The sequence below is a fragment of the Panthera pardus genome, unplaced genomic scaffold, assembly GCF_024362965.1.
Source record: "Panthera pardus isolate Hobbes unplaced genomic scaffold, ASM2436296v1 HiC_scaffold_6, whole genome shotgun sequence".
Taxonomy (NCBI): domain Eukaryota; kingdom Metazoa; phylum Chordata; class Mammalia; order Carnivora; family Felidae; genus Panthera; species Panthera pardus.
This window is the reverse complement of record NW_026526991.1, coordinates 15163620-15190186: the sequence shown is the minus strand read 5'-3', so window position 1 is coordinate 15190186 and position 26567 is coordinate 15163620. Positions and strand designations below refer to the sequence as shown.

Below are 26567 nucleotides of genomic sequence, written 5' to 3'. Positions count from 1 at the left end.
GGACGTATCACAAACACTTAATGTCTGGTAGCAATTATTATTATTATCAAATGTTTAAGAGGTGCCAGCTTCCTTGCTTAAAGATCTGCTTCTTGAACCCTGCTTCATGTATTGAGGAAAAACCTTCAAACACTCTACCAGTAACCAGGCTTCCGGGGTTTGACCACTTAACTGGTTGTATGATATCAGACAAGTTACCTAACCTCCCTGTGACTCATTCTTCCCCTTTGTTAGGTGAGAATAATAATAAAAGCGAATTCTTAGGGAAGTGTCTGACATGTAGAAATTGCTTGATAAATGTTGGTGTTGTTTTATTATGTTCATTATGATTTTTTTCTGTAGGCACTATGTTAGATGTCAAGTAACATGGTCCCTGACCTCATGGAGCTTGCAGGCCTGTAGTGAATTATTTTCATCATGAATAATCATGTAGGTATACAACTGTGATGGTTGCTACAAAGGAGAGATACCTGGGGTAGTCAGGAGTAAGGGAAGGCTTCGATGAGGATGTGAGGCTTGAGTGAAGTCGAAGAATGACCCATTTGGTTGAAAAGATACTCCATGATGCAAGCAGAATGTGCAAAGGGCCTGTGGCAGAAGGGAGCATGGTAAGAAGGAGAGCAGCCAGGATGGCTGGAATGGGAGAACAAAGTGAGGAGAGCTGGGTGGAGGTTGGACCAAGCCATCTTCCAGATTAAAGAGTCTTCTTTTCCCAAGGACACTGGAAAACCTTTGAAAGGTTTTAAGGAGGGCAGCACTATGATCAGACTTGTGGTCTAAGAAGCTCATGTAGGCTGCAGTACTGAGAACAGATAGGAAGGAAGGGAAAGGTGAATGTGGGAAGGCCAGTTAGATATTGTTACCAGCCCCATCCTACCCAAGAAGAATCTGAGGCTGTGAGACATTTCGTAACTTGCCCAGAGTCTCTGAGGCAGTGAATGCAGAGTGGGGATTTGAGCTCAAGTCTGAGGGACTTCAGATTCTCCCTTTCTCCCACCCATGTGGTAGCATTCCTGGGGAGCATTCCATTCAACCCTCACAATTTTACAGGTAGGGAAACTGAGGCTCAGAGTGAGACTCCCCTTGCCCAACGTCACAAGGTCTTACAGCAGAGCTGGAACCAGTACCCGGGCTTCTGGATTCTTAGCCCGTCTCCTATTCTCTGTGATGCATTGCTTCCTCCAGACCAGCTCGCTCCTTGGGGGCAGAGAGGGCTGAGAAGCTGCGTTGTTGACAGCAGTTTTCGAGATTAATTTACAGCCAGGCTATACCATCTCCAGCTTTTACTCTGCGTATCACAGTAAAAGAAATGCTAGTCCAGGAGCATGGGGGAGGTTCCCATTCGCTTGCGACTGAGCCCACGAAAGCAGTTACTTACTGTGAAGATCAGGCGTGCTCCATGCGGAACCATATTAGCCGCTCCCCAGTGGGTTAACATCCAAAAGCAAATCAGAGAGGCAGTTTGATACCTTAAAAAACAATGCTCGTGTCAGAAGTTGAGGCTGCTTGGATTAACTGGGTTCTTTTGGGTGGCGTGTGTCATTGTTTCTTCCTAATCCCAGCCCATAGCACCACCCAGAAGTCAGGATGTGCATGCAGAGGCAGACACAAATTACCAATCAATCTCTCTCTCTCTCTCTCTCTCTCTCTCTCTCTCTCTCTCTCTCTCTCTCTCTCTCAATGGCCTCAGAGAATTTCAAGTACTGGGGAACAGATACAGCGTTTCCTTTCCTCGGCCTCCCCTCTGGCCTCTTTTCTTGGCCTCCTGCCCCTCCTACCCCTTGCAGCCTTACCTTTGCTGACTCTGAGGGCTAGGGCCTGGGCTCACCCTTGTGAGCAACAATGGACATGGTCCTGCCCTGAGAAGCTTGCAGACCTGAAGTAGGTTTAGTTTATCCACAGATAATCACACAAATGTAAAACTGTGCCCGTGACCGTAGCTCCTCGGCAGAGGTTCACAGGGTCGTAGGACAGAGTCTCCTCAGACTGTGGGGTGAAGTCTGGGGAGGCCCAGCTGCCCGTCCTGTGTGCCTCCAGGGGTGACTGGGGATACCAGACCTCCGGGGATCGTGGGTGGGATTGGGGGTTAAGATTCGTGGTTACCTTCCCACCCTGGAGCCATGTCATCGGGGCCGGGAACGGAGCTGGGAATCTCCTCTCTCAATTCTGAATTCTGTGTGTGCCCCACTCTCTTTAGAAACCTACCCCGCCCCTCCACCCACTCTCTCCATTCTGCAGCTGCCATTTTCAAGGCCAGATGCTGAGTCTCCAGATGCTTGTTCTTCCCATTCCTGGGGCGGACTGGTGTGGGTGGGAGGCTAAGCGAGTGGCCAGGTGTGGGGCGCCCCCTCTTTCTCTTCCCCTCTCCATCTCCCGGGCTCCTTCCCTCCTGGTCCTGCTGCTGCCGCTGACCCTCTTGCTGTTCCAGGTTTTCCTTTCCCTTAGCATGAGAGCTGTGGAGGAAAGAGCGACAGACCAGGAGCAAGCTGGCGATTTTGCAGCCTCTGGTGGTCTCAGCATGTGGAACCCCTTGGGGCAGCTGGGAGCCTGCAGAGTGGGGGCTGGTGGTCGAAAGGGAGGGGGTGCAGGAAGGTGCCTGAACCCTCTAGCAAGTAGGAGGGCTTCTTCGGCTCAGGCCTAACCGGGTTTACATATGCTGTGTGGCCTGGGACAGGCCCCTGACCTCTCTGAACCTGTTTCTTCTTATAAGAATGGGAAATAATGATAATACTAGGTTCCGGTATTCATGCTGCCATAAGTGTCAAACAAGGCAACACTTTGGAAAACAGTAAAGCCTGGAATTTACTAATGGGAAAAGGTAACATTTACGGAGTGTTCATCACTGTATTAGGGCTTTCCTGAGAAACAGAACCAATAGGATATATAGAGATTATATATGAGGTGATTTGTTATGGGAATCAGCTCACATGGTTGTGGAAGCCAGAAAGTCCCACAATTTGCCAGTGCTAGATGGAGAACCAGAAAAGCAGGTGGTATAATTCAGTCTAAATCCTGAAGCCTGGGAACCAGGGGCCACTGGCGTAAGCCCTGGAGTCCGAAGGCCTGAGAACTAGGATTTGCTGCCCTTTAGCTTCCCAGTGGCCTGTGTGAAAAGAGCCATCGTGAGCAGATAACACAATTCACAGTATGATGGATGAGACAGAAATAAACTAGCTGCTGTAACTTTTCCTGCAATTTAGGCCTGAACGAAATTTATCAGCAGGAGGCTAGAAGCAGTTATTAAGTGGCACTTAGCAACCTCACATTTCAGCCCATAGTTGTTAAGAAAGAACAAAGAGAGCCTCCTCTTGATTGCAAAGGGTCTCTCTCCCCTGTCTGTTCCGCACCCCCCCCCCCACCCCATACCTTACCGAACATCCAGTTGTGGTATGTGAGTAAACAGAAGGCCAGGGATGGGGCAGCATATCAGTGTCCCTCCTGTGTTCTGGAGGAGGGTCTTAGGGTCAGAAGTTGGCCTGGAAGCTTCTATCTGTGTCACATGGTCCTTAGAGACAAGATATGCATTCATTTGAGTAAAAGTATATAAATGCTCCTCTGGGGAAAAATTAGCACCCTGTGCACTGTACCTGTAGATGTGGTCTTCAGCAAGCCTGGGTGCAAATTTAGGGAGGGCGGAGAGTGCTGGATGGGGTCTGGGCTTTGGAGAGATCAGCACCAGTGTGGTCAAATACCATCCTCTTAAGGGTTTAAAAACAGAAGAGGGGATGAAGCCCACTGTAGAACAAGCTGTGTGGTCTCAGGCAAGTGATTTAACCTCTCTGGACTTTTTTCCTTTTAATTTTTTTTTAATGTTTATTTATTTTTGAGACAGAGGGAAACACAGCATGAACAGGGGAGGGTCAGAGAGAGAGGGAGACAAAGAATCCAAAGCAGGCTCCAGGCTCTGAACTGTTAGCATGGAGCCTGATGCGGGGCTCGAACTCACAGACTGTGAGATCATGACCTGAGCCGAGTTGGAGGCTCAACCGACTGAGCCACCCAGGTGCCCCTGGGCTTTTTTTTTTTTTTTAATTATTTATTTTGAGAGAGAGCAAGCTGGGGTAGGGCAGAGAGAGAGAGAAGGAGAGAGAGAGAGAATCCCAAGCAGGCTCTGTATTTATTGTCAGTGTGGAACCCAACACAGGGCTCGAACCCAAGAACCATGAGATCATGACCTGGGCTTGAAACCAAGGGTCAGATGGACGTTTAACCTACTGAGCCACCCAGGAGCCCCTGGACTTGTCTTCTTGTCTAAAAAATCCCAAGAGTTTCAAGGCTCAAAGGATCATCAGTTATGATAGCGATCTGTAAACTACAAAATAATCATTTGTCCATTCATTCATTCATTCATTCGACAGATATTTGTTGAGGGCCTGCTGGGTAGGAGGCATGGTTCTGAGCACTTAGCATATATCAGTTCACAGACAGACAAAGACCTTCATAGACCATGAATTCTAGTTGGGGGAGACCTTAAACAATCGTAAGTAAGCAAATATAGGATGTTAGAAAGTGATAACTGCCATAGAAAAGGTAAATCAGAGTGAGGGGGATTGGGAGGGCTGGGATGGTGAGTTGTAATTATAAATAGTGTGGTTAGGGTGGTCCCACTGAGAAGGTGACATTGGTGCAGACAGGTGAAGGAGGTGAGAACTTTGTGTGAGTATCAGGGCGCCTGGGTGGCCTAATTGGTTAAGCATCTGACTTCATCAGGTCATGATCTCACGGTTCATAAGTTTGAGCCCCACATCTGGCTCTCCTCTCAGCACAGAGCCAGCTTCAGATCCTCTGTCTCCCTCTTTTTCTGCCCCTCCCCAGCTTGTGTGCACTCTCTCTCTTTGTTAAAAATAAACAACAAAAAAATTTAAAAAATTAAAAAATGGTAATGCAAATACTAAAAAAACAACAAAACAAAACAAAACAAAACTGTGTGAGTACCTGAGGAAGGAGTGCTGTTGGCAGGGGAACAGCCAGTACAAAGGCCCTGAGGCAAGAGTAGCAAAGAAGCCCTTGTGGCAGAGAAGTGTAGGTGAGCCAAGAGGAATAAGAAGTGAAAGCAGAAAATTATAGAAAGCCAGGTTGGGCAGGTCCTCATAGGCTATTGTAGGCTTTGGCTTTTACTTTTAGTGAACAGGAAGCCATTACAGGATTTTCAGTAAGGATTTGTAGGTCTGACTTATGATTTAAAAGGATCACTCCGGTTGCTGGTTGAAAAACAGGCTGTAGAAGAGGAAGAGTGAAATGAAGACCACCGGATAGAGGTTCTTAAAACAACCCAGGCAGGAGATGGTGGTGCACTAGACCAGGGTGTTAGTAGTGGAGGTGGGCTAAGAAGTGGTTGGACTGGGGTCATAATGAAAAGGAAGAGTCACCAAGACGTTGTTGACACATTGCAGGGGAGGGGGGGGGGTGTGGAGGGTGCGGTCAGGAAAGGAGAGGAGTCAAGGATGACTGCAGGGTTTTTGGTCTGAACAACTGGAAGGATGGAATTGCATAAACTGAGCTGGGGAAGCCTGCCTGGGGAATGAACAAGTTTGCAGATGGCAGAGAGATTGGGAGTCCAGTTTGGAACATGCGAAGCTTAAGGAGGCTTTGAGATCCTTAGGTAGAAATGTCAGCTAGGTGGTTGGATAATCATGGCTGCATTCAGGAAAGACTTGGGTTTGCAGGTATAAACTTAGGAGTCAGAAGCATATAGATGGTTTCTAAAGCCATGAGACATGACAAAGCCCCCTAGGGAATGAGTGTAGAAGAGATAGGTGGGCCAAGGGCTGGGCCTTTCCGTGGGCCAGGCCGAGGAGGAGCCAGCAAAGGACACTGAGAAGCAGGAGCCAGTAAAAAGAACAGAAATGTCCTCATGGTCAATGGAAGAAAGCATCTAGGAGGAGGAAGGGCTCATCTGTGCCTTGTGGCCTGTAAGGTAGTCACCACCATCATATCCTGAGCTGTGGGGGTATTTTCGCCTGCCGCCCCAGGGACCACTTTGGGCCCGAAGAAAACAAGCAGGATCAAGGTGCCTGATGGGGACCACACTAACCATAATGAACCAGGAAGATGTTTGGTATGTTTTCTCAAAGGGATGGAGGCAAAATGGTCTCAGTGTGTCATCTATAAACTGAGGGGATTAGACCGAATCAGTGACTTCAGACTGGACTCTCATGGTCTGAAAGTTCTCTAAAGGGCATTCAAGTGGGGAGGCTTCCCGTCCCACCCTGCACACTCACTTCACCAGAGCTGCTACCCTTCCATCTGTTTTAGTATATTTGACTTTTGCATAAGATGCATTTGAGAAAGGGATTCTGTTTGTTGCCAGATAGAGTCTGCAAAGCACTGGTCTGGAAGATTAGCAAGTCCTTCCTGCTCTGACATCCTGGGAGGCTCAGCTACTCAGGGAGCAGGGATGCCACCATGTGCCTGTTTCTGTGCTTTGTTTGGCTTTGGCTGTGGAGATCAGGAGGGTGTGTCCCCCCGGGGCTGGGAGAAGCACTGAGCCAAGTGGAATAGGGAAGGGAGAGTTAGGTAGGTGCTGTGCCTGGAACCTTGTAGAGCTCCAGGATCCCAAGGGGATGGAAGAAAGAAGAAGAACCATTATTGGCAACAAACAGAACTGGTAGGATGCAGGGTCCAATTAGATGCTTCCAAGTCTAAGATGTCTCCTCTCTCCCCCTCCTCCTTATTGTTTGCAATTCTGCTTTTCTCCTGATGCAAAGCTCTTCTTTTTATCCCCCCTTCACTGTTGCACCCTCACCTCCTGGGTGCCATTTTTGATACAAGGGAGCAAAGGTGGAACTCATCAAAGTCATCTCTGAACCAAAAATAACCCTGTCCAGCCAGACACGTCCCGACCTTCCAGGTCAAAGTGCTTGCTTTCATTTGTCAGTGCTGCTACATTCACCTATGGTTCTCAAAGGTCTGAGGTTTAAAGCTGGCTTGCCTCTGTATTAAAGAAATATGTATATTTTTTTCCTAATAAGTTCTGGGAGTAAATCAGTTTTACATCAACCAAAGGATCAGTCCTGAATTCCTAAACCCCAGTGTAGAAGATGGGGGCTTTGGGATGTTATGGCTTAAGTTGTTTGCTCATTAAAATGTCTAATCTGGCTGATGTTCTGGGGAGGAGTCTGTATGGTGTATCTTGCTATGTAGCCAAATGTCTGAGATCAGACAGCCTGGGTTCACAACATGGCATCATCCCTTATTGGCTGGTGGCCTTGGGTGAGTTCTTCTCTCCCGGCCTTAGTTTCCGCACCCCCCCCCCCCCCCCCCCCCCCCAGCGCATAGGAATGTTTTGGGGCTGGGACGAAATGCCATGATACTTATGAGCACTTAGTGTGGGGCAGTGAGCACTTGACACATGACAGCTATTATTATTGAAATTCTCAGTCCCTAGTCCCCTGAAACCTCTAATGTACCACCCATCAGGTTATACTGTGAACAGCCCACTTACCTGTCCATCTTTATAGGCCAGGCGATTTCCTGTTCATCTCTGGGTCTCTAGTGGGCACATAGTTGGCACTTACACAGATTTGTTCAATGAATGAATGAGGCCATGGAACACAAGCTCCATGCAAGCAGGGTATTTGTATATTTCACTCCCCACCATCACCCCGAGACTTAGAACGGTGTCCACACATAGTGGGCACTGAGTAAATATTTTGTAGTCTGTGAAATGAGCCATGGATCAATGAAACTTCACTAACAGGCAAACCAAGAGCCTGGAGCTAACCACTGGCCAACGGGCTGGGAGTCTTCCCCTGTATTTCTAAATTCCCAGCCCTGAAAAGCTCTCCTTTTCAAAGCTTGCCTCTCTCTTTGAAGAAGAGAAAAAGAATGGTTCCTCATTATTCCTTTATACCCACTTTCCTCCTGTGAGACCGCACCTTGCTCTCATTCAAAGCTGAAAGCTGTATCTGCATATAGACTCTTGGATCTTCGAACTGGAAGAAGCCACACAAGGCTCCTGGTATAGCCCTGCTGCCTTCAGATGGGTGTCAGGTGGAGTTTGCAAACCAGACATCTGAGAGCCAGGGGGATTAATAGATGTGTGTGGGGCCGCACCACTGTTGGCAGATGAGCGGGTCAGAGAAAGTGGAAGGTCCTCACTTCACGGCTGGACCTGGGCCTTAGCTCCCTGAATCCCAGCTTGGCGTCCATGCTGCCATGCTGCCCCAGGGAAAAAGAAACAAGGCTTTGTTTCCTTTACTCAACTGTGATTCAACCCTTTGTCCTGTTGATTGAGGTCCGCCATGGTCGGAATCAGTGTAGAGCAGTCTCCAGACATTCTCTCAGCTCAGTCCCTCCAGCCCCACCGATGAGGTCGGTATCTTTAGTTTGCCCCGCACAGCCTGGGGAACTGAGTCAGAGAGGCTGAAGAGACCCACTGAGGGCCGTGCTGTCTGGGTGCAGGAGCTGGGAGTCCTGCCCTGGCCACCTGGCGGGCCACTGGCAGGCTGTCCTGTGACCCATGCTGGCCGTCGGCAACAGGGGTGCAGTGTGACCCGTGAGAACTCCTTAAATGTTCTAATAACACTAAGACTGTGTCTAGACCATGATAAGACAGCTGGTCAGTTCCACAGCGGAAAAAAAAAAAAAAAGAATCAGCGATTAGACGAATAATCAATTTAATCAGATTGGCAATGTGGAATTGTAAAGAGAAAGCAACCGTGTATCTATTCCCACCCCCAGTACCCCCCACCATGACTCAGTGTTTGTGGTTTTGTTAGTCTCTCTCCATCTCTCTTTGTCCTTCATTTGAGAAGTAGTTCAGCGTCTACGAAACACTAGGCACTGGTATAGGAGGAAAAGCACACGTCGCTACCAGTATATAGTCCAGTTTTGTGATTACAAAGACCAGGACCACTTTTTTCCCTGAAACAGTGTGACACTTATTGATTCAAATACTTAAGCTGAGCCAGTTTAACCCGATGCTCCTATTGACTAACTCAGGTCTGTGTCGTCTTCCCCCTTCCTCAGGGAGCAAACTCATCTGCCAATTGAGTAGCATTGAAGCAAGGGGCCCCTGGAAGAGGGGAGGAAATGTTTGCTGTTTTTCAGGTTGCACTAACTGTAATTGTGAACCCCACAGTGCTTGTTATTATTAATTCTTTAGGCCTCCACAGTTTACAAAATTCCATCAGTTATTTCTATCAGTATTCCTAACAGCCCTGCGTATTAGCATGGGTGGTAGGCATTAGTGGCCTCATTCTGAGGGTGCCAGAGGTGACCTGTCTTGCTCAAGGTCGCTAAGTAAGTGGCAGCATGGGGCAGCTGTTTGAATCCTAGTCCGGTGCTCTTTTTGTGTGTCCCAAGTCGGCCCTTTGTGCATTGTGGGTGCTCAAGAGTTTTTTTTTAAATTTTTTTTTTTAATGTTTATTTATTTTTGAGACAGAGACAGAGCATGAACGGGGGAGGGGCAGAGAGAGGGGGAGACACAGAATCTGAAGCAGGCTCCAGGCTCTGAGCTGTCAGCACAGAGCCTGACGCGGGGCTCGAACCCACGGACCGCAAGATCATGACCTGAGCCGAAGTCGGACGCTCAACTGACTGAGCCACCCAGGCGCCCCTGTGGGTGCTCAAGAGTTTTGAGAAACTGGATTGAATATCCCAAGGCAGGGAGGAAGAGTACACAGGGGTCCTATCTGAAGACTAACCGGGATCTGGAGGTTACCCCAGCTTTTGGCCCTCCTAACCTTTGGAGGTATGGGGTTACTGTGCCCCTCCCCTGCAGCCTGTCAGGTCAAGGTTCAATGGAGCCTTGAATCTGACCTTGGCCCCTACCTTTACATCTTCAGCCATTGCAAGAGGCTTCTCATGGGCTTCAGATGCTGCTGCTTGAAGGTCACAAAGTCCATGGGGTGTCCACGCAGAAAGGAGGAGGGTTCCTGCTGTGCACTGCAGGACACAGCCCCTTAGCCAGCTTCCCACGGGCCCAGAAAGAATGGGCTATGAGAGCCTCTCCACTTGTGGACTTTCTAGAGGAATCTATGGCCCAGCCTGAACAAGCTCTTTCTGAAAGAAAGCACAAGTTCAGAGGCTCACGAAGGCTGGTGTGCCTTAGCTCAGCTGTATAATCCATCCTGTTCTTGTATACAAGAAGTTGCTCCCTGTTGCACTGGGCACTTGAAAAGAGGGGGCGTGCCCAAGTGGGAGACACGCTCCCGGACAGGTTTCTTGCCTTGGTTTTCAGTTTGCCAAAAGTTTTCCATTGCAAAGGCTTGTCACAACTAGAAATCCTTACGTATTCTGTGCACAGGGTCTCTGTTATGGATCTTAATCATTCATCATGTTTTCCTTAAAGTAAAATGAGTTTTCTGTGAAAGGAGAAGTAGGAGGTTATTGATAGTACATCATATATCAAGGAAAGCTTCAGTTTGTTTCCATTTGGAAGAAGTGAGGGCAAGTGTTTATTAACTTCAGCAGTACCAGGAAAACAGGCAGCCATTGTGTGTGTGTGTGTGTGTGTGTGTGTGTGTGCGTGTGTGTGTGCACGCACATGTGTGTGTGCATGTGTGTGTGTATGCGGGCCTACATTAGTCCAGCAGACTTGTCAGAAATCGGGCATTTGCCAAGGCTTCTGATCTTAGTTGAGTTTTGATAGCTAAAATTGGCAGACTGTCACGTAGGTAGTTTTAACATCTTCCTTATTCCAGCCTCCCTGCCTTTGGAGGCACCGTCCCACATCACGCCCAGACATACCCCATCAAATTTATATTATGGCTGGAAAAAAAATTGTAATGATTTTGCTTTTGGAATTGTTTTGCCACACGTACATCTCATTTTTCGGTGGGCTCTGATTTCTCTGCTGTCATCATGTATCCTCAGGAATTCTTGCAAAATGAGAAAAGTCTAACTAGCCCTTCCTGTCCCCCCCCACCCCCCCCCCCCCCCGCGAATGTAATGAAATTGTAATGAATGTTGACGTCAGCAGTTCATGATGTTGACTTCATGTTACAGGTTTTAGCCACTTAATTACACAGCTATTCATTATGGCTTTGCGGTTTTCTTTTCATGTTTTGGAGCTGACAATTTTCACTTTTAAGGCTTTGGGTATTTTTGTAGGCCCAAGAAGAGGCCCAGGAACTGAGTTGCCTAGTGGGAAAAAATGATCTCGTGCTGGTGACATTAAGAAACCGAGTTGAGATCAGCCTCAGGCCACTCTGAGAATTGCACTGCGCATCTCACACGTATGCATACTCACTCACACCCAGTCTCACATACACACTCACATTCATACTGTGATGCAGTTGTTGAGATAGTTAGAATCTAGCACAAAACCAAAGAGTGATCCCTCTCCGGCTTCTCCCTGCTCGCTGCTGAAGGTGCCTTGCATTGTCTACAAATCTGGACAGGACAGGCAATTTGGTCCATGGGTGTTTGGGCTTAGAGGTGTGGCCCTGCGGTGTGTTTCCTTCCTTGTACAATTCACCGGTCCCTTTTCCTACAGCTCCACGGCACTGACACAGCCCTTGGGGGGGGGCTGATTAAGCGGCCAACCTTCCCATTTTAGAAGAACAATGAGCACCAGACAGAAAAAACACTCCTGAGAGGCTCACCAGAGACTTCCCAGGATGGAGCCCTTCCCTAGCTCAGTCACTATAACGGTCTGCACGTTCCCAAGTGTGTCTTCAAAGACTTGCCCAGGGTTGTTTTCTTCTTCTTCTTTTTTAATCAGGAATTTGGTGAGGAGAAGAAGGGCAGTGCTGGGGGCTGGAAAGACAACCATGAATTTGACGCACTTGATGCCCCTGGGAAGCTCGTGCGATTCCTCAGGTGCAGGATGATATGAGCTGCAGTGGAGGCTGGAGACAGCCGGCCACATGGGGGGCAGGGAGGCAGACTCCCAAGCCACCGGTAGCTGGGAACTCTGTGAGCAGAGGAGCTGAGGATGCTGTTAGCACACGCCCGAGCTCGGCCCCTGCATAACTGGGCCACGCTGAGCCAAAGGCGTGATGGGGATTGAGTCACTGGGGCCCTGCCACTGAAAGCCACCTGTAACCACTTTCATTCATAGCTCTGTTTGGAAGGTGTTTCTAAAGCACTTGCCTCGTGGCCGGTCTTGTGCTGGGAGCTGAGGATCCCTCAGTGAATGGGAACAGCATTACCCTCATCTGTAAGATGAGGAAGGGAGTTGGGTTGCTGGTGGATTTCAGACTTGGTAGCAACCCTCAGGTTTGGAATGCAGCCTTTCTGGGAACCTAAATATAGGAAACACAAAAAAGCAGATCTGTTTTTGTTTGATCACTATCCCCTTTGTGAATAGTGGACCCTACTCCCGTATGGAACGCAGTTTGAACACCAATGGGTGAGATTATCCCCGAGGAACCTTCCAGGAGCCCACGCTATTCTAGAATTCTGGGGTTTCTTGATGACAGGTGAGTTCCCTTCCATTCCCAGTCATCATGATCCTGTGTCTGGAATCCCGAACTATCCATCGACTGAAGCTATCATCCTTCTTTGCCTATGGATGCCAGATTCATGTTCTGTTTTCCTTTGGGGGATGGGAGGAGTCTAAGTGCTGAAGCTTCCATCCGAGAAGCCTGCTTGCAGGAGAGGGGAGGAGGGATGACACGTGGTCAGTTGCTCTGTCTCTCTCACCATTCAGAGTGACTCTCAGCTACAAGGATTGTGGTCGTACCATTGCCACCATCATTCTACCTGCCACATGGGTCAGAGCCACTGACCCCCATCTCCGACCAGAGTGTCTCAGGACCATACAGACCACAGTCAGCCTCCTTACTGGAGCCTCACCTTAGTCTTGCTCTTCCTGTTCAGTCCATCCCTCCTGGCACCCCAGCCGCGCTCTGAGTACTATTTCCCTATTGGCTACAGAGTCAAGTGCAAGCTTCTCATCCTGGTACATCCTAATACCTGTCTCAGTGGAACCTCTATAGCTTCCCAGGCTACTCCCATCCTCCCCCAAACACTTTCGTTCCTAATTCCAAGCTTCTGCTCGAGCAATCTGTCCACCTGGAATGGCTCCTTTCTTCCCCTCCTCTCAGCTGCATGGCTGCAAGTCAAGCCCTACATCCTTCCTGGGGCTGTCCCAGAACAAGCAGATTTTTCCCTTCTTTGAAATCCCACAGCACTTGCCTTTGCTGTCTGAAATGCTTCATATGTGGATCACATGGGTCCTTTTGTTGGAAATCTTTTGCTGTGGCTTTGACCTGCATCTCCCATTACCCATAAGCTCTTCGAGGGCAGAGTCTGGACCTTTCAGTTCTTTTGCCCCTTTCCCTGCCCTGTGCTCAGTGAAGATATTACTTGCTCAAAGCTTCCAGAATTAGAGCACAAACCTATGTAGCATCCAGTTAGAGCATTCCGATTGCTAAAGGTGGCCAGAATTGAAGGTGCCTTTCTTGACCAATAAGCTTGATTTTAATTGGCCAATCTGATGTCAGATTGTGTTTGGTAGCTAGTATCAGAGACCAAACTAACTGGCTTTAAACAAGGCAAGGAGTTGTTTTTCCTCTCTTATAAGAGCCCAAGGCAGGTTGGCAGTTCAAGGTCAGGTAGGTGATTCTACGGCATCTCAGGTTCCTTTGTCTTTCTGCCCTGTCATCTTTAGCACATGGTTTGCATTCTCAAGGTACCTCATGGCCCCAAGATGGCTGCTACAGCTCCAGTCATCATTTCTGCATTTTAAGCATGATAAAGAATGAGGAAGGGTGGAGAAAAGCCCTTCTTTTAAGGAGCCTCACTGTTGGCCCCATCTATTAATTCTGCTTATATCTCTTTAACCAACGCTTGGCCCCTCTGCAGCCACCATTTCTCCAAGGGAGGCTGAGAAATTCAGTTCTTTAGCTGGACATATTTTTCCCACCATGACTACCCAATCAGAGTGCTCTTACTATGGAAGAGGACAGGAAGGGATATCGATTGGGTTGGCAGCCAGCAGTGCCCGTTGTAGCTGGTGAATGGCACCTGTTGTTCTTCAGGCTGAAGAAGTGCCTGTTAAAAAAGGCAACAGATATTTCCAGTTCATGCCTGCAACTTTTTGCCAGTGAATCCCAGGACTTCAGAGGTTGGGTTTCTCTGAGATCTCATCCTCAGACGAGTATTTCTTGAATGATTCACCCTGAGCCCCCAAAACCACTGGATGTAATTGGCCTCATAAAGGGGTGATGGCTGACACTCTTGTCGTGGCCAGCTCATCCTTTAGCACTGAGGAATGGTCCTGGTGTTCTGGGTCACTTTAAAGATTTGCTAAAGCGAACATGGAGACAGGCCATGCCTTCTGTGTTAAAGCCATTGTCCCTGTACTTGATAATGAACATAATCTTGATTCCACACAATTTTGAGCTTCAATACAGATTTAATACTTCTGTATGTTTTAATTGAACAACCTGATTATATTAATAAGAGTAAATTCTGATTTTCAAAAATGATTGATTTGCTTTTAAAATCACTCTAGTACATAAAAGGTCTCTAAAAGAAATTGCATTTGCTCTAGAAAGCACTCGTGATTTTATGGTCAGACCTTGTTTATTTCCAATGGAAGACAGTGGTCTTCCAGCCTGGTCATTTATCCTGGCTCGCCAGAAGCTTCAGCCGGATACCTCTCTTGCTTTTACTGGCCCTCAGGAGGTTCTGTCTGTCAGGAAGGGGAGTCCCTTTTTACTTGCCTCTGTTTGCAGGATATTTAGTGTTTGGAGATGAGTGTGAAGTATCTTGTCGGTGAATCACCATGGACTGTCTCAGGGTTGAAAAGATGGGCAAAGTCAAGTGTGAAGGGGAACAGAGGGACCCTTTATAAATAAGTGGACACTTCAGTGGGCCTGAAAAATACATCTTTAAGGCCCAAGACCAAGAAGATGCTCCATTCTCTGATTTTATGTTATTTTACTTAAAAAAGTATGGAAGCTTCATGAATTGTGTGTCACCCCTGCACAGGGGCCATGCTAATCTTCTCTGTATCCTTCTAAGTTTAGTATGTGTGCTGCCTTAGTGAGCCCCGTTTCTCTGATTTTAGAACTCTCCATGAAGGTAGACTTCTGTGAGAAATGATTTTTTCTGTGGAGAGAAAGGGCTTGGTATTAGTTTCAAGTGATAAAACATCCAACCCAGACTTCACGTAAACATAAAGAGAAGGGAAGTATTGGCCCATGTAAATGAGAAGTCCAGGAACAGGATTGGCTGCATGAGCTGCTTGATTGAGGACTCCCATCATGACCTCAGACCTCAGCTGCCCCTTGCCCTTTTCAGCTGTAGCTTCCTCCCTGCGTGGGTTTATCTTCAGCTCAGCTTCTCATGTGCCAGCCAGTTGTCTGTCGCTACCCCAGACTTGACTTCCTCCTGTTAAATCAGGAGACGAGAAAGCACTTTCCTTTCCTCATAAACACGTCCTATGCGCTTTGATTCTGACCAGATGTTGGTGGAACCCATCCCTGACCCAGTCACTAAGGTGAAGGTTTGCCCATGCCAGAATGAGGCTTCTTCCAGAAGCAGGGTGGTCCCAGAAAGCTGGAAACCATGCAGTTGCAACATCCAGAAACTCCAGAGAATGAAGGTGGGATCTAGAATGACAGAGAGGGGAGTTTTTATGGGGCTCCTGGGGCTGCAGCAAGAAAGCCATTATTTCAGGCCGAAGCTGATGGATGGTTAATACTGGTCTCAGTCCTCATCAGCAATGTTCATTCATTCCTTTGTTCACCCATTCATCTAGTTCTTTCATTCACAGCACACACATATCTCATGCAGTCCTCATGGGAGTCCCATGAGTGTCCTTGGCCTGATTAGACCCAGTGAGGTCATGTGACTTGTCTAAGGTCTCATTGTCTATAAATAGTGGAATCATGACCCACACCTGGGGCTTTTGAGGTGGTTCGTACCTATTCCCACTCAACTGCCCTGCACAGTGGAAGAAAAAGGCCTTTGCTCTGGAGCAGGGATTTGACCGGGGCATGACATCGGTAACTCTGAGATCCCTTTTGGGTCTGAGTTTATGATTTTGGGAGAGATGGAAGGTCTAGAGTTAGGAGGGAGCAAGACAGGATTTTGGAGAAGCACTCCCACTGAGGAAAGCTAGGAGGTACATGAAGGGGCATCCCAGACCTGAGAATGGCCTTTGTGACGGTCCTATGAAGGTATCCCATAGCCAGATCTCAGTTACAGGAAATATCACAGAACAGAAAGTCCTTCAAACTGAGACTGCTCCTAAATTTCAGACAATACAAAGTAAATGCAATTTTTACTAAAGACGAAGATGCTGGCTTCCCAGACTCTATCCCCGGGTGCCTGAGAGTAAATAGCCAAGGCCATAGGATCACACCCCCATTCTGGTCCTGCAGGGAATGAAGAAAAATACATCAGGGCTCCCTGGCACCCGACACAAAACTGGAGTATTTTTATGCAATGTTTTTACAGTGACTGTCATAACCGGCAATATTCCTAAAACTTACTGGGGATAATCGTAGTTTTATTTCATCCCTGTAAAAGTCTTTTGTCTAGAGTAGCATGTAATATTCTATAAATTTCCATGTAAACTCTACCCTTCCGTTTTTCACATGGGCCAGGTAGTACCTTCAGCTGATGACTCAGGACATTTTGGCTTTATTTACTAAAGTAGTCCTTCTAAATTGGGGGAAATTAAATTCAATCTGAGCCAGTTCAACCCTGCAGAATTTTATTGAGCTGTGAGCCTCGCGCTGTTCTAGATTAGGGGATATAAAACTAAATAAAATAGAGTTCCTGTCTTCAAGGGTGTTTCAATTAACTAGTGCTCAAGCCAAACTACCCCAACAGTTAGTGGCTTAAAGCAACCCATTGATTTTGCTCTCAGCTTTGTGCGTAGGGATCTGGAAAGGGCTCGGTCGGGCAGTTCATCTCCGATGCACACGTCTGGCTTGCACATCCCTGGGGTTGCCAAGAGGTGGGCTAGAGGAGTCACTCCCAAGATGGCCTCCTTACACACACGGTTTGGTGCCTTGATGCTTTTCCACCCATCTCCACACAGCATCTTGTCTTCTGGGGCCTCTCCACATGGCTTGGACTAAACGCAGCATGGAGGTCTTAGGGTAATTGCCCTTCTGCCATGGTGGCTGGCTTCCAAGAGGTGGAAGGTAGAAGCTTCCAGTTCAGTTAATGGCTACATCCCAAGCTGGTGCGGAGTCACTTTCACAGTTGGCCAAAAGGCACAGCACACAGCCCACTTCCGAGGGATGGGGAGGAGCCCCACATCCAGGTGGGGGAGTGGCAAGGTCACGTTGCAGAGGAGCACGTGCCATGGGACAGATGACTGCAGCCATTTTGGTAAAATGCAGTCCGCCACAAGGACAGCAAAACGTGCGATTTAACAAATTATAATGCGGGAACATAACCCCAACCGTAACAGCAGCAGCGAGTCAAAAGAGAGGGTGGGGTAATGGGCTCTCTAGTGGGGTGGGAAGCAGGGGGAGATGGTCAGAGACATCCTCTGCGGGAAAGAGGCAACTGAGTTGGGCTGTGAAAGATGAATGGTTTGTGCATTTCAGAGAGAGGGAATAGTATATGTGTGAAGACGTGTGGTGGGGTCCTTGAAGGGCTTACCTAGAAATACCCCCCGCCCCTGCACTTCATTACTTGTATTTAATTTTAGTTGGGTTTTTATGTTGTGTGTGTACGTGTGTGTGTGTGTGTGTGTGTGTGTATCCATGTCCATATATATTTATTATTTTTGTTTTAAACAGAGACCTCCATTCAGTCTTTCACTCAGCAGCTATGTTCTGAGCACCTAATGTATGCCACAGAGTGTTTTAGGCGCTATGGCTGTAGTAGTGAAGGAAACAAAAGCACTAAACAAGAGAGACTGTTCATGAACTTCAGGTCTGTGATGGAGACCTGCAGTAAACAAATGGATGGTGATTCCAGGTAGAGACTGCAGGGGGTGCTCTTTTAGAGGGGGCGGCTGGGAGGCCTCTGGGGGTGGGGACCCTCAAGCAGAAGTGAGGGGTTTGGGCTGAGAGTACCAGGCGGAGGGAGCAGCCAGGGTGTGAACCGCTTTGGTATTTGCCCTCTACCTTGCAGTGTGGCTCTCTCTGTGAGCCTGCCTTGCTGCCCTGTGAGCTTTCTGAGGTCACAGGGCTGGAGTGGAGGTAGGACCCCCCGCCCTGTGCTCTCTGTCTGCTCTGAGCTCAGAGGAGGGCGGCTGCAGGTGCGGGTGGTCAGTGTCCAGGCCTTGAGCTCCAGCGCCATAGTTTCTCAGGATGGTGAGCAGCCTGCTCTGTCCAGTCCCCTACCCCGCCCCCCCCCCCGCTGTTCCTGGCACCAGGAGATTTGTTTTCACTTAGGGAGAACCTGGTCTCATCTACCGCATCAGTGTTGTTCCCAGGAAGCTGGCCCTTTCCCAAGAAGAAGAATGTGGGGCAGCAATCTTGCTAAGAAGGAAGTGTGGCTGGGATTCCAGGGAGGGAGTGATGACTCAGAGTAAGGTGCCTAGCGGGTTCCCTGGCCGCTCACCGTCTGCATGCATGCATGCCTTCTTTCATTCATTCCCCAACATGGATGGAGCACGTAGATGGAAAGGTAGAATTTCACAGTCGGATCTACCACCGCTAGCTGTGTAATCTCAGCAGGTTATTTAGCTTCTCTGTCTCTTCAGCTATAAAATGGAAACATGGGTATGATGTTTCAGAGTTGTGAGGATGAATTGAGAAGAAACCCTGGGGTTCAGATTGCCATAGTTAGCAAATAAAAAGGGTGCCAATGAGAGGATGTGGAGAAAGGGGAACCTTCTTGCATTGCTGGTGGGAATGCAAACTGGTGCAGCCACTGTGGAGAACGGTATGGAGGTTCCTCGAAAAACTAAAATTGGAGATACCCTACGACCCAGCAATTGCACTATTAAGTATTTGCCCAAAGGATACAAAAATACAGATTAGAAAGGGTACATGCACCCCAATGTTTATAGCAGTATTGTCAACAATAGCCAAACTGTGGAGAGAACCTAACTGTCCATCAACTGATGAATGGATAGAGAAGATGTGTGTGTGTGTATGTGTGTGTGTATATGTGTGTGTATACATACATATATATATATATATATATATATATATATATATATATATATATAAAACGTGTGTATATATATAATGGAATATTACCCAGCCATCAAAAAGAATGAAATCTTGCCATTTGCCACAACGTGGATGGAACTAGAGTGTATTATGCTAAGCAAAATAAGTCAGAGAGAGACAAATGTCCTATGATTTTACTCATATATGGAATTTAAGAAACAAAACAGTTGAACATAGGGGAAGATATGGGGGGAAAGAGAAGAGAGGGAAACAGACCATAAGAGACTCTAATGATAGAGAACAGACTGAGGGTTGATGGAGGGGGGTGGATGGGAGATGGGCTAGATGGGTGATGGGTACTAAGGAGGGCATTTGTTGTAATGAGCCCTGGGTGTTGTATGTATGTGATGAATCACTCAATTCTACTCCTGAAACCGACATTGCACAGTGTGATAACTAAAATTTAAATTAAATTTAATTTTTAAAAAATGGTGCCAAAGAAATTTTGAATGTCAGATAAATAAAGATTATTTAAAGTTTATTTGAGAGAGAGAGAGAGAGAGCAGGTATGTGGGAGGGGCAGAGAGAGAGAGGGAGAGAGAGAATCCCAAGCAGGCTCTGTGCTGTCAGCACAGAGCCCAAGGCAAGGCTCTGTCTCCTGAACTGTGAGGTCATCACCTGAGTGGAAATCAAGAGTCAGACACTTAACCGACTGAGCCACCCAGGTGCCCCAGGAATATTTTTTACTGTAAGTTATGTCCTGAATATTGCATGCGTATCTAACATTCAGTTTTAACGGTGCATTTGGTATTGTAGTTGGCAATCCTACCTGGGGATAAAGATGCAGGGGGAGATGCCTGACTTTGAGAAGCATATCCTAGTGGTGGGACAAGCATGAAGAACAGAATTGCAGTGAAGGGCAATGTGAGAGGTACCATGTCAGAGGTATAGACAGAGTGCTGTGGAGACACAGACAGCCCCCTTCAGGCTCTTAAGAAAAACATCCAGACTCACTCTTGCTGGCATGCTTGTTGACCATCCCCAGTGACCGTGGGATTAAAGCCATGAGTGCACAAAATGCATGTGCATTAGGTGAGGTAGAGTTCCTGTTTGCTTTCCATCCAGTAATCCAGGAAAATGAACTGTTTTCTTTCCTCTCAAAGCAAAGGGTGATCTTTGTTGGTCAGGAAACAGACAATCTATTTCTTCTACTCCTTTTCTATAGGCCATTTTAGAATAAAAGGAAATTAATTTGGGGGAAAAATCACATTGTTCCCCGACTTTATGGGATGTGCGTCCCTCAGATAAAATGCTAATAATTCATTATTCTGCTTCCCTGGAGATCTAGAGGTAAATTTGCGACGTGCCACCCAGAGATCTAAAAGGAGAAACACAATTGGAGCCTTTGGTTCCAAAATAAAACCTACCCAAAGCTGCAAGCATCAAGATACTGGGGGAACAGGTTGGGAATATTTTTAAAAAGGTGCTATCTGCCAGACGTTCTGGTCTTCCCTTGCAAATGAATGACCTGGTATTGAACATGGTCTGATCCGCATTATTAAAGCCTCCCTCTTCTTTCCCAGACATGGAAGGGGATATTTTAGATTGAGGGGGGTTGTTTGAAAGCCCTGAAAGTCCTCAGTTTGCTTTTAGTGAGATCTGAGTTGTGCCTGGCACAATAGCGAGGGATGGGAGGGAGCCAGAGGTAGGATTTGTGCTGAAGAGATTGGCAAAGGGGAAAGCCTGGGCCTGGGGCCCAATGGGGGCAGGGAGGGGAAGGAGGGTGCATCACGGAGATATGAAGCATTATTCAGTTACAGGATTCACAGCTCATTTTAATTGAGCAGCAAGTGCCAGGCCCTGTGCTAAGTACTTTTCATGCTGAGTCTCTTTCATCGCTACCCACACGTCATGCAGTATGTTCCCCCAGTTCCCATTTTACAGATTGGAGACCCAAAGTGTTTGAATCACCCGCCCACGGCCACACAGCTAGTAAGTAGCCCTGGGCCTTCTGATTGCAATGCAAAGCCCTGGGCTTAACCGCTGTGTTCCACCGCATTTTGCCATCAGACTTTCTCCTAAAAGAGCATCCCTTTTGCTGCGGGTTTTTTTTTTTTCTCTGCCTGCTGTAGCGGGTGGAGGGTTGGCCTGGCCTCTAATGACCGCATGCGTGTGAGCTGAGGAAAGTCATGGGCATCCGCCTCCTCCTCAGTAAAATGGTGGTCCAGCTGAGTGAGCAGGGGCCCTTTCCCGATCTGAAATTCTGTGTCCTACTCATTCACCTCTTCATTAGTTGATTGATTGATTGATTGATTCATTCAATAAATATCTCCCTCATGCCAGATATGTGCTCCAGATACACTGGCGAAGAAGCAGCTGGCTCCTGCCCTTGCAGAACTTGGGGTCCAGGGGACAGACAGTTGAGTAAACAGGCTATTATGGTACAGGGCGAAGAAGGGTATCAGGAGGGAGGTGTGTGTTTGGCATGGTGGGGTCAGGTGAGGCTCTGGTGAAGGGAGGGACATCTAAGGTGAGAGCTGAAAGAGGTACAGGCGTTACATAGTCTTAGAGGGAGCAGTTTGCGCAAAGAGAGGGCACACATGGAACCCTTAGGGAATCCAGAACAGTGCCGACTGTCTGGACAGAGGGTGGAGTGCAGTGGGAGGTGGGGGGGGGGGGGCGGGTGGCAGGGGGAGGGCACAGCGAGGGGTGGGGCGTAGCCCGGAGGAGGAAAGGCCTGCAGAAATAGACCAGGGTCATGTTGAGCAGGACCTTAGAGGCCCCTGGCAGGAGGTTAGTGTTTGTCCTCAGAGCAGTGGGCAGATAGTGAAGGTCAGGATTGCCCTGTACAGTTACCCAGGTTGTGTCCTGTACAAGGGTGCCAACTAAGCGGGTGCCTCAACTCACTAAGGCATGGGCCGCAGGACAGGGCCTATGCCTGCCTGGAGGAGGGCGCCTTTTTCTCATTTTCATCAAGGAGCCTTAAGGGCCGACGCTATCCTCGGTATCAGGAGAATGATGTGATCAGATTCCTGTTTTCAAGCCTTTTCTCTGATTGTGGGACTTTTTGGGTGAAGGATCAGGCCCGGGGAGGAGACTGGCAGAGGCTGTAGGCAGAAATGAGATGATGGTAGCCTGGGGAGAAAGCTGAAATGGAGAGAAGGGAATGGGTTTGAGAGACACGGAGGAAGGCTGTGGCCTGTATGAACCACCTGGTTCTCATTGCCTCCTGTGAGTTAGTGAGATGAGGAAATTATTTCAGGAGCAGAAACCCTGAATCTTGGAGGAATGCAGCCTGGAGGATAAGTGTTTTGCCCCCAGGCTATTGAGAGGGCCGGAGTTTAGGTGTGGTCTCCCTCTCTTCAGCTCCAGCTCAGATATTTGATCCTGGCCAGGCTGGAGGCCAAGAGTCAGGAGACCCAGGAATTCAGCTCATCTTAGGCTGCTCGTCTGCGTTTCCAAATGGCTTTCTCCCTGCCTCTCTTTCATTATACCCTGATCCCCAAACATTTGTGGAGTGCCTGTTGAAGTGCCTGGCTCTGAGCGATAGAGCACCCTAAGGCACAGTCTCAGCCGTCAAGCAACTCACCAGTGGGGCAGTAATGAGCAGACAGGTGACCATTGAAGACTGCCTGAGAGAGGTGCCCAGGGAATGTTCCAGATGATCAGTGTGTAGGGAGGCAGAGCACAGTGGTTACTGACGTGGGATCTGGAGTCAGACAGAACTCGGTTCAAATTCGGAAAACACTTCCTAACTGTGATCCCGGGCAAGTCGCATAACCTCTCTGAGCCTCCGTTTGCCCAGAGTAAACTGGGGAAAGTAAAATGCAGAGAGGAATACTTAGTAGTTTGTCTTAAGGATTAAATAATTCAAGGCACGTACAGGGCTTAGCACAGTGTCTACTAGAGGGTAACCGTTTTTCATATTGATTGAGATGGGCCAGTTTATTTGCATCTTTGACGTATGGTCCTGTGAGTTTTGACAAATGCATGGTCAGGTAACCAATACCGCAGACAAGAGACTCTTCTAACCTCCCCCGCAAGTTCCCTCGTTTTATCCCTTTGTACTTAAGACTTTCCCATACATTGTTTTTAACTTGGGGTAATTTATTATCTCTTGGTTTTTGTAACAGCTTTTAATTTAAATGTTTTTTAACATTTTAAATGTTAAAATGTTTAAATGTTTTTATTTATTTTTGAAGAAGAGAGAGAGAGCACGAGCAGGGGAGGCACAGAGAGAGGGAGACACAGAATCTGAAGTAGGCTCCAGGCTCTGAGCTGTCAGCACAGAGACCGATGCGGGGCTCGAACCCATAAACTGTGACATCGTGACCTGAGCTGAAGTCGGACGCTCAACTGACTGAGCCACCCAGGTGCCCCATAACAGCTTTTTTGAGATATAATTCACATACCACACAATTTACCTGTGTAAGGTATACAATTCAATGGTTTTTAGCGCACATATTCACAGAGTCGTATGACCATCACCACAGTCTGTTTCAGGACACCTTCATCGCCCCTGAAGGAAGCCCTACACGCAGTCTGTTCCCTCTTCCTGTGTCCTCCTCCCCTGCCCCAGCCCTTGACAACCAGTCATGTACTTTCCGTCTCTAGGATTTGCCTATTCTGGGCATTTGGTACAGGTGGAATCCTATACAGTCTGGGCTTTTGTTGACTGGCCTCATTCACTGACCAGCAAGTCAAGGTTCCTCTGTGTCGTAGCATTTATATGTACTTCATTCCTTCTTATGAATGAATAATGTTCCATTGTTTTGTTTTGAGAAACAGAGAGGGGTTGGCGGGGAGAGGGGGCGAGGGAGAGGGGAGGGTGAGAATCTTAAGCAGGCTGCACGCCCAGTGCGGAGCCTGGCCCGGGGCTTGATCCCCCAGCAGGAAGTGAGATCATGATCTGAGCCAAAATCAAAGTCGGAACTTAACTGAGTTAAGGCGCCCTATGAACAATCTTCCATTGTGTGGATGTGCTGTATTTGGTTATCCATCTGCCAGTTGATAGACATTTGGGTTGTTTCTGCTTTTTAGCTATTGTAAATAATGCAGCTACGAACACTGGCATACACGTTTTTGTGGGGACGTGTGTTTTCCTATGGAATTACTGGGTCACGGGGTGCCTTTCAAGGAACTGCCAGATTGTTTTCTGCAGTGGCAGCACCATTTTTCAAATCCACAGTGAGTGTCTGAGGACCCCTTTCCACATCCTTGCCAACATTTGTTATTATCTGTATTTTTTGATGACAGCCAGGCTTATGGTTATGAAGTGATGTCTCCATGTACCGTCTCCACATCCGTACCTTTAACCCCAGGCAATCCCTGGCTTAGTCTCTGGCCCTCTTGTTTTTGCCTTCTCTGGAACGTGAGAGCTGTAACCATACATGGGGCTGCCTTTTGCTTCTGCTTCACGCACCTCGCATAATCACTAGAGATTCATCCGTGTTGCTGTGTTTATCGCTGAGCTCCATTCCATTGCATGAATGTTTCACCCTAGGAGCCCCTGCTCTTATGCACAGCAAAGTTGGAGGGACCCCCTTGCCCACCTGAATCAAAGACTTAAGTCTCTCCCCTTGCCAGGGGTGTTTGGAGTTTGGAGGTCTTTTCCGAGGCCCTCCTGCAGGGCCATCCGTGTTACAAGAGACCCAGCCTGTTAGAATTTCTGTGCTGTGGCTCTGACGTGCCGCTCAGGGCAAGGTGCAGTGCCTTCACGGGTGGGCTGCAGCCCAGTGAGATCGGTGGGGCTGGGGCCCCGGGAACAGCTGCTGCTTGGAAGCCAGGGCTTCCACTGTCTGGCTGCCTCCTGTCTCATCAGGCACCACCCGCCCCCCCTGCAGCTCCTTGGGCTCATAAATGAAGCCATCTTCTCATTCCCTTACCTGTTTTCGCGGCTGGCTCTCCACTCAGGGCTTTGAGCACTTGCCACTTCCCTCCCCCCCCCAAACCAAAAGTGCAGCAGTTTTCCAACCGTCCATTACAGGCACAGGGAGAATAGGATGGCATGATAATAGAATGACAAGGAATCTGCACCTACAAGGTTAATTATCTACATCAGCATACATGAGGTAGACATAATCACTTTATGCAGGAAGAAATCAAGGCCCCGGGTGAGTAAATAACTCATTCAGAGTCACCATGCTGGTAAGCAGCAGGACCGGGATTTGAACCCCCAGTGTTTCATTCGCTACCAGTGTGTCTGAAACCTCAGTCATTTGCATGGCACCTCCATGAGTTCCTTCTACCCCCTGTGCTTTATCTCACATTTTTATTGTAATCAACGACTCACTAACAGGTTTTATTTATCAAATACACATCTGCACAAATGCATGTGACACAGAGGGTTTGATGTGCTAGTTGTATTTTTTTAAATATATATGAAAATAAACACATAACCCAGAACAAAAGTGTTTATCTGCATATCACATAAAACCAGCTCACGTCCACCAGCGATAGGTAGGCCACATTGGCAGAAGCAAACGGCGTGGTGTGGAATGAGCTGTTTACAGGTCTTTTCTCCCTCGACGGGGAGTTACAAGTAGGCTGGGTCTGTGTTTTCTTTATCGTGGTATCCTCAGCACCAGGCACTGTAACAGACCCATCACTGGGACTTGCCACGTCATTAATGACTCAGCAACAGAAGGAAGGGAGGAAGAGGGGCACAGTGAAGAATGAGTGGCTTGTCCCCCTTCCTTCCTGAGAAGACTGGAAGGAAGCCTCTTTCCCTGAGCCTTGAGAAAGGAAGGCTGGCAGGGAGCTGGGTCCTGGCACCAGGGAGGTGGGGGGTGTGTAGAAGCAATGATAGCCTGAGCCATGGTGGAAATGTTGGGAAGCTGGCAACACATCCATCCAGCCCCCCTCGCTTGTGGCCTGTGGGACTGTGGGTACTCTCATCTCAACCACTGTCCTTCCTGCTTTGATCCCTGAATGTGGGGAAGTCAGCCAGTAGCTGGTTGTTTCTCAAGTCACAGGTCTTCCTTCCCATCCTGTGTGCCACCTGCTGCTTTCCTCCCTCTTCCACCTGTGCTCACCAAGTCCGACGACACTCCAGACAGATTCCACACCATCTCCTCTGAGGAGGGCACAAAGCAGCAGTCTCGGGAGCAGTCCACACCACAGAGCTGTGTTCCATATTTGGATAAGTCGGGAGATCTTGTAGTGAACCAATCAGTCGGCATTTATTGAGGACCTACTATGTGCCAAGCACTGGGCTCAGTGGCCCTGAATTCTCTCCTACTTTTTATTTTATTTTTTAATGTTTATTTATTTTTGAGAGAGAGAGACAGAGGAGGGGGAGGGGCAAAGAGAGAGGGAGACACAGAATCCGAGGCAGGCTCCAGGCTCCAGGCTCCGAACTGTCAGCACAGAGCCTGACGTGGGGCTCGAACCCATGAACTGCGAGATCATGACCTGAGCCAAAGTCAGATGCTTAACTGACAGAGCCATCCAGGCTCTCATGAATTCTCTCATACTTTAGAATCAGACCCTCTAGACATAGGCACTGAAGCCAGAACTTGATTTCTGAGCTTAAAAGGAAAAACAGGGATGCCTGGGTGGCTCATTCAGTTAAGTTGTCCA

At 48.1% G+C, this 26567-nt stretch overlaps 1 protein-coding gene and 1 non-coding gene across 4 annotated transcripts in view; one reads left to right on the top strand and one right to left on the bottom strand.

Moving 5' to 3' along the window:
• ABTB3 (ankyrin repeat and BTB domain containing 3) overlaps positions 1-26567 on the top strand; it is a 315349-nt gene that overhangs the window by 9836 nt on the left and 278946 nt on the right. The window lies entirely within an intron of this gene.
• Positions 14842-14948, bottom strand: LOC128775148 (U6 spliceosomal RNA). Its single transcript, XR_008419799.1, has one exon. It is a non-coding gene; the product is annotated as a U6 spliceosomal RNA (small nuclear RNA).